The sequence below is a fragment of the Cydia pomonella genome, chromosome 16 (assembly GCF_033807575.1).
Source record: "Cydia pomonella isolate Wapato2018A chromosome 16, ilCydPomo1, whole genome shotgun sequence".
Taxonomy (NCBI): Eukaryota; Metazoa; Arthropoda; class Insecta; order Lepidoptera; family Tortricidae; genus Cydia; species Cydia pomonella.
This window is the reverse complement of record NC_084718.1, coordinates 13773811-13782514: the sequence shown is the minus strand read 5'-3', so window position 1 is coordinate 13782514 and position 8704 is coordinate 13773811. Positions and strand designations below refer to the sequence as shown.

The 8704-nt window shown below is 33.2% G+C and overlaps 1 protein-coding gene across 2 annotated transcripts in view; it reads right to left on the bottom strand.

The window, feature by feature from the left end:
* LOC133526357 (neuropeptide CCHamide-2 receptor-like) overlaps positions 1-8704 on the bottom strand; it is a 213162-nt gene that overhangs the window by 159212 nt on the left and 45246 nt on the right. For both annotated transcript variants that reach the window (XM_061862947.1, XM_061862948.1), the window contains exon 2: positions 1709-1751. The gene's annotated coding sequence lies outside the window, so the exon portion shown is untranslated. The remainder of the gene's footprint in view (positions 1-1708; positions 1752-8704) is intronic.

The window sequence follows — 8704 nt, the reverse complement described above, 5'->3', positions numbered from 1 at the left end:
GCTTAAGCATAATATACTCTAGGTTTTAGGTTTCACTTTAAAAAAAAAAAATTTCTTTTGCATTGCAAATTTTAGAGAGAACTTGAAATCCAATGAATGACATTCAAGTTCTCTTTTTGTATGATACTTGTATGATACGAGTACGTGGTATACTTCCCTCTAAGGGCAATTAAATAGTATCGTTAATTCAAATTCCCCTTTACGTGCGTTTGCCTTTATACTATATTAACATTCCCATTAACTTGTTTGTCACAATCAGGTTAAATTATTCCTGATATCAAAGAGATCGGAAGCTAGAGAGTTATATTATGTATGTAAACACAGTATTTTCGTTTACGATATAATACTAGCTCCTAGCACGGAACGATTCGAACTTTAAGATACGTCAACAATTTTCCTAAAGACTACGATATGAATTGGATATGTCAGTGTCAAAAGTGACGTTTTTTGTTTAAAGCAACGTTCACTCTTCTGACACTGACATATCTTAATCTACATCGTATCTTTTAAAAAAGTGGTGGTGGCCGAGTGTGGATCGGAGTGTGACGTCGACTTTCAATCCGGAGGTCGCGGGTTCAAATCTGGCTCATACCAATGTCTTTTTCGGAACTTATATACTCATTTGAATTTACCACTAGCTTTTCGGTGAAGAAAAACATCGTAAGAAACCTGCATACATCGAAGCGAATAACTTCAAAGGTGTATGTGAAGTCAATCCGCATTGGGCTAGCGTGGGGACTATAGCTCAAGCCCTCGCGTATGAGAGGAGGCCAGTGCCCAGCAGGTGGGACGTATATAGGCTGAATTATTATTATTATTGTATCTTTAGCAAATGTTTGACGTATCTTAAAGTTCGGATCGGTCCGGTGTTAGCTACTTAAATGTGTGATACCGCTTATACTGATTATGTGCTTTTTTCCACCATTTTAGGCAAATATTTTAAAAGTCATGTATATTGTACTTACACAAGGATATCTACTTTTAATTCTAAGGACCAAAAATTTCTCTAAAGCTCTGCTTTCATACTTCTAAATACGGCCGCTATATGATGGCACCGCTATCCTAGAAAACCAGAACCTAATAGATACGTTCTTTGTTATTAATAGGTATGTCGAAGCCATTGACGTCATCGTGGCGGGGATGGGACCGGAGTGGCGTCGTAACCTGCGGGAAGGCATGGCAAATCACGACGAGCACTGGCTGGACCAACTCAAGCAGAAACGAACTCGTAGAGCTACTGGACCACCCCAGTAGAAGACACATGTGTGATCAATGTGGCAAGAAATGCCGATCGGCCATTGGTCTATACAGTCATCGTACTTAGTCGATGTCGGCTGTAGACTACTTCTTCAAAATACCTCCTTAGTCGCTGCAACTATCCAAAGATGCTGTGGCCAATGATGATGATACCTTGCCTGTTTCAGATGTCGAATTAAGACATGTAGCTGTGTGCCTAGATGAAGTTGTGAGAAAAATAATAGGTACTCGTACACCTGTTGCTAACATTCCATCACGAATAGATTTTATTTTGATCGTAAATCTGAGCGAACAAATGTGATCGATCACTACTTTTGAATCATCGATTACTACCGTAAAAACAAAGCTTATCCATTGATACATTATACGTACATGTTTATGCTGTTTCCGCGTGATCTAGGTACTTATTGAAATATTTTACGTAGGTACACTATATTTATAATGTACTTACCAATGATTTAAGCTGTTTTCAGCCCTTGAGGTCACGGACTAACCTGAAATAAATAAAAAACGTGCAAAACTCATTATTTATTCAGATAACTCAGTGGACCACATTTGTTAGTCAGATAGATATCTTATAAGCAATTTAAATTGTATTTAACTGAAACATTAAGAAACAAATAAATATAAATATATTTTTAAATCGTGAACGATATTTAAAACACACGGAAATTATTTATTAATATTAGTATGTATTAATGTTAATAAATAATCTCTGATTTTAATTACAGTATAGGGATGTTACAATATATTGTGTTTACTTTCATATATCTAGCTTGTATGCAAGCGTACAAATATATAGTCAATGTACATTACAAAAAAATAAATTTAAAATGTCATATCACAAATATATAACCAAAAAACCACTAATTCAAATACTTTCTGTAAACGTAACTTTTTGTGTTTAATTTGTTTCAAATCGGTTTCACTGCTTGTAATCTCCGTGAATATAAATACGGGGTAAAAACGAAATAATGTTTAGTCACGTCAGTGTCATAATTCCCATAATAGTACTAGTAGAACAGTGGCTGTAAAACCGAAAGCTCGTAACGGTGTGCATCAACATAAATTATATGGAAGCTATGTTGAAATGTTGACCGCTGACGTCATCGGAGCACTTGAGGCGGGCGCTATGGACAGAGCATTGAAAGCACTGTAAACGGAAAATCGATACTGATAATAATATCAGCGAACATATTCAAACACTAGATAGAAAACTCCACAAGCATTCTTTTTAGATTATAACGAAACTAGCGCCTACCCGCGACTACACAAACCAAGATTTACGCTCCCATTTTAAATCGACATTCTAAAATAACACGAAATTTGAGAGGAACATTCAAATAATATATGTAAATCTATTTCTGTTACTAGTTTCCATATATAAAGAAATTAGATTAGAGTAAGTAGTAGTTTACTCGTAGATATATAGGGTAGATGGCGCTTTTACTATGGGACCAACACTGAAACCGCGGAAAAAAAAAGACTCCCATAGGAATACATTTCAACATCAAATCAGCAAAATGTATGAAATGCCAATTTTTTTTCGCTATTTCAGGGTTGATCCCATGAAAGTTGCTTAGTATGTGTCATGATTTATTTATGTTTACATTTAAGATAGCAGTTAAATAATAATCATACCGTGACAACATTATTATGTTACCCCGATTAATACAGGGGTAGTTGGAAAAATAACATTATACTGAACACGATTTAACATTATGTCAAAACACGGTAGTTTTAGCAGGTGGTGGGGACACGGTAAATGTTGGACAGGCTCGTACACTTGGGTTGAGGCTGTCAAAGAGGAAGCATCGTAATGAACTGGTTAGGTCAGAGTACCTGCAAGTATCCCGATTGCTGTAGTAGTAATAGTTTAGGGTAACCATGCAATAAGAAGCACTATAAATCAGAAGTGTTAACGTACCACTAACCCACATTGGGATTTTGAGATTTATTTTGATTCCTAAGTTTTATGAAACGTAAGTTATAGAAATAAAAAGTATTTTATTTCATGAGTTTAGGACGATTTACATGCTTCAGATATATGTTTTTGGCGACTGCTTGTAAGTAACTATTATATGTATTAGCAATTTAAAAAAATGCATGATGAAGTTGCAGGTAGCTTTAAAACTCGTGAGTAAAAATAGTCATTAAGAAGTATATCTTACCACTTCTTTGCAAGCAACTGAAAACAATAAATTGGCTGGTAGTTTATTGTGATAGATAATGAATTTATGATAATTTAGACAGATAATATTAAATGATTGTTGTAAATCATATGATGGCCCAAGAAAGTTAATTAAATATATATTATGATAATCAAAGTTCCTTTAAGACATCAGTATATGAGGCATCATGACCAGAAATAAATTAGTTTTGTCATTTTCACACATGGAGTAGGTTATGCTTTCCTATATATATTTTTTCTTTGATAAGAATTTTTAAAAGCATTTATGTATTTCATTGTTGTACACGTCATGATTTATGTTAAATGCAGCAGTTTTAGTTAAATCTATACGAAATCAGTGAATTGGTAGTAGTAAAATAGAATACCTCGTTGGACAGCACTAAAATGCGAAATAATAAGTACCTATTCATAGACATATTTTTGTCGAAATAAATACCTACGTTTAATGGTGGCAGTGACAGTGTTATACAGGTGACAGTGTTACACATGTTATCTGTAAATTTTACTCCAATTTAGCTAAAATTGTATGAGACTCATAGTTTATTTATGCTAATGAAAGCCTTACAGTTGAAAGCGGGCTAGCATAAAAATATAAGTAAATACAGATACTTATTTAAAGTAAGCTAGTGTACAACAACGTAAACAAGCGTTTTGTGTAGTATATACTTATGTAGTTTTAATAACATGAGTAATATTAAGAGTTTGGACGTGAAAGATGAGATAAATAGAATAGCAGATTCATAATGTGAGCGTACATTATGGTAAATTTACATGAGCGTATGTAAATTAGATGATAGTACTTCATAATGAGAGCGTACATTACGGTAAATTTACATGAGCGTATGTAAATTGGATGATGATAGTTTTTCATAATGTGAGCGTACATTATGGTAAATTTACATGAGCGTATGTAAATTGGATGATGATAGTTTTTCATAATGTGAGCGTACATTATGTAAATTTACTTGAGTGTAAGTAAATTAGATGATGATAGTTCTTCATAATGTGAGCGTACATTATGGTAAATTTACATGAGCGTATGTAAATTAGAAGATGATAGTTTGACATAACGTTCTAACGTTGCATTATCTTATACCTTTGAACGAGCAATTCTTGTATATGTATATAGTTTTCTGTGGTCTCGGAAACGGCTCTGGCGATTTCGCTGAAATTTGGTATATGGGGGTTTTTGGGGGTGTACAGTCGGTCTAGATTAGTCTTGTGTTTGGGAAGGCGCGTGTTTTCGAGTTTTCATGCGTTTTTCTTTCGACGCAGAATGTGGTCGCTGATTTCGTGTTGCTGGCCACTGTCCGTCTGGTCCGGCGGGTTGGGACGCGGACGGCTAGAAACGAGTGTTACGGGTTCGAATCTCGCCCGTTGACTAACCTTTGTTTTTTTTTATATGTTCAAGTTTATATATAATTTTTAATTTTTATTGTTTTGGACAGGTTTGGTTTGGTAAAAAAATGAGCTATGTAATAAGAGAAATTGGCAATAGATGGCGTTACTCTGTGACAAGTGCTGTAAGGTTGAATTCGATTGTAAATAATAATAATTGTCAGTTCACATTTTACTTTTTAGGTTTATGTAGATTATCACCTATTATACGCCACCATATTGCAATGGATAGTTGTAGCCGAGCGGAGCTCGGTCGCCCAGGTACTAGTAATTTTAAATGAGCGTATCTAAGAGATCTTAATGAAACATAAAGAGATTTGTTATGGGCTAGAAGCCTGAAATAGACAATCCTTTTTTTTATTATTATTAATGAGATAATTTAATTGGGTTAAATGACACTATACTTATGTATAATGTGACAATGGATTTTGACAGTGTGTAATTTTAAATGCATTGATTCTAAATCACTTATTTAGTATTAAACGACAATATAGAACTTGGAAAGAAGTTATGATAATTAAACTCATGCAGAGTCTGTGTAAAATTGCTGGTCAATCATATGGTCTACTAGTATGATTTAAAGTTACGCAGGTACACGATATATAATAACAATGTGAGAGAGCATTATGGTAGCTTAACATAAGCGAAGGTAACTTAAGAGAAATTAACTCAAGTTTTTGTATGACAATAATAAATAATATACTTATTAGCATGAGAGCGAGTATTGAGAGTTTGTTGTATACAGAACTATTCAGTGTCAGTGCCAGATGATAGTTTTGTGAAAGACAACAAAGAGCGAAAGAAATATAATTTATAACGAATTTGTTTGTTTCACTGATGAAAATATTTTATCACGTCAGCAGCTCGAACAAGGGTAATTTGCTGCTTAAAAACAGTGAGCAAAATCACATTTTGCTCACCGAGTGAGACAAAATAACATTCAAGTGACCTTTAGAGTCGAATGTCATTTCAACGAGCGGGGCCTAATACAAGTTCGGAATATTTGAACAAAAAAAGTGCATACGTAATTCAACGGTATATTGACGGTTTATAATAGACCCCCGAAATAAGTCAGACCGCATCGTTCCAAAACACCCTACGAGTCTTCATTCGTAATAATTAATTAATGAAATAAAAGTTTAAAATTTAATAAAAACACCATATTTTACGTATTTTATTATACAATCAAAACAAGCACTCGAAGAAATATCAAACTTTGCTTTCTTGTTGTACAAATAACTATTGTTCAATCAAGTTATTTAACTTTTGTTGGACGTGAGAGTGCGTCTAAAATTTGATTATCGATTGACGTGAGCATGCTTCATGGAAGTAGGAAATTTTTAGACGTGAGAGTTCGTCTGAAATATGATTTGTGCTTGACGTGAGTGTGCGTCAAGGAAGTTGAAAATTATTTGACGAGAGAGTGCGTCTTAAATTTGATTTTTATTTGATGTGAGCGTGCGTTTTAAATTTGATTTTTGTTTATCGTGAGAGCACGTCAAGGAAATTGTTTTTTATTTGACATGAGCATACGTCAAGGTAGTTAGAAGTTATTTGACGTGAGAGTACATCTGAAATTTGATTTTTGTGTGAAGTGAGCGTGCGTCAAGGATAGTAAACATTAAAGTACGTGAGAGTACATCTTAATATTTTATTTTTGTTTGACGTGAGGGTTCGTCACGGATGTTGAGAATTAGATGAAATTGTTTGTTTTTTGACGGAAGTGTACACATTGAAAATGCGAATTATAAAATGCGAATGTGCGAATGGTGAATTCTGTATGACTAGTTGCTAAAGATTTGACTATGGTGGTCGCGAGAACGCGACGGATGTTTTTTTTTAGTCCAAATAAGATGACTAATCTTTTCTTTGATTGTTCATAAATTATATTCTAACGTGACATTGCAAGTAATATTTACAGTATTTAGTACGATGACGAGAATGCAACTGGTTATTGATGGAATGATAATAAAAAAAGTAATTTGTAGCTTATATTGATTTTTAATTCCAACAAGCATACGTATGTATTGATTAAACGGAGATACAGAATCACAATAGTGTCTTGTGAGAGCTGTAAGTGAAATATGAAAAAAACGGAACGTTTGTAGCGAACGTTCGTTATCTTGAAATGGTTCATATATTTTTTTATTTTATATATGGTTGAAATTAAAATAACCCTGAGCATACGCCTCAAATTTTGGAGAGATGAATCAAACGAAGGATGAATTAGTGAAATTACACTCTTATGAAGATAAGAATTATAGATTTTTATCGACGCTGGCAGTTTCACGACTGTCGTGTGTGGAGATATACTTACGCGATTTTTTTAGATATAGAATTTACAGTGGCCTTGTGAGAAGAGAATATAAAGTATAAGTGGGTAAAATGTAAGACAGCGTCTTGATTACAAGTTAGATCGAAATTAAGTTTGATCTCCGTTAAATTCTATAATACAGAGTATCAAATATTTTATTTTATGAAATGAAGTAAAAAAAAAGTATAACAAAACCTAATGGTTTACATCTACCTAATGATAGATGGTAAAATGAAAAGAGAGATAAGTTATACATAGAAAACATATTGTATGTGTGTGAGCATTGTCCGATTGAAATGGTTAATACTATTAATAGATGCTAAAATGAAAAGAGAGACAAGTTGTACATAGAGAACAGATACTGTATGTCTGTGACTATTGTTCGATTGAAATGTGTGTTACAATTAATATTTTTTACAAAAAAATTTGTTAGAATTTGGGGAAGTTTTTCTCTTTTTCTAGGAAAAAACAGTTGTTTGAATTTCGGGTGTTGAGCCAGATGAAGAACGTAATTGAACATGAATGCGTTAAGCAGGAAATTGAAAATTACCGAGGTACTTAGGTAGGTAAGCAGAAGCCGGTATACTAGAGAAAAAGATATTGAAAGTTTATACGAGATTGATAAATATAACAGAAATTAATTGTCATTTGACGGGATAAAGAGACTTATAATGGATAGACCAGAGCAGTGTGAGTAATCTTTTTGAGAGGTGGACAAAATGCATAGTTAAAATAGAATAGAAATATTTTATTGACAAACTGTGTACAGGTGATGTCATTACAGACTAAAGTATCAAGTTACCCAGTTTGAACATGAAATTAACTACAAGCTAGTAGTATTTTCATAAATGAATTCTGGGTTTTCTTAATGCAACCAATAATTAAGACACGAAACAGTATTGCAAAAGTTTGCTGTAGTTTGTTAGCTTACTTATAGTAGAACAATTCGTGATCTCTTGTGAGTCGATAGTGAAATGAGAAACAGAAACGTAAATCATTATTATTTTAGTTTGGGTCATTACCCAAACAGTTAAAAAAAGAGAGGCGACAAGATAGAGGTATAATAGAAGATTTGAAAATATGATGCCTGAAAAAATTTAACGCATATGTTCGAACAATAGGATAACTAATAAATAAGTGTTGAACGTAGTAAAAGAAAGGAATTATTAAATTTATTGAAAAAAGACAAAAACAATAGAGCAGAGAGATTGGGTATGTTATAACATACAGCTGTTTCTTTATAATTGATATCGAGAGGAATATGGAACAAAATAGGAGTATAGAAAGATGATTGTATCCTATCAAATACTTAAAAGACATGACACGATTGACTGATTCGAGTTAGCTGATGATCAGGAGTTTATCAAATGAAGTGGATGCTAATAAACCTATCCATGTTTAGTTGAGCTTTTGTAAATATTATAGTATACACGTCGCTTTATCGATGTAAAAATAAACTTTTGTTCAATTTAATCCACTCAGAACAACATAGTTGACTAAATGACTACTTATACGCAGTCTTGAGGAAAGATACATGTGTTAGA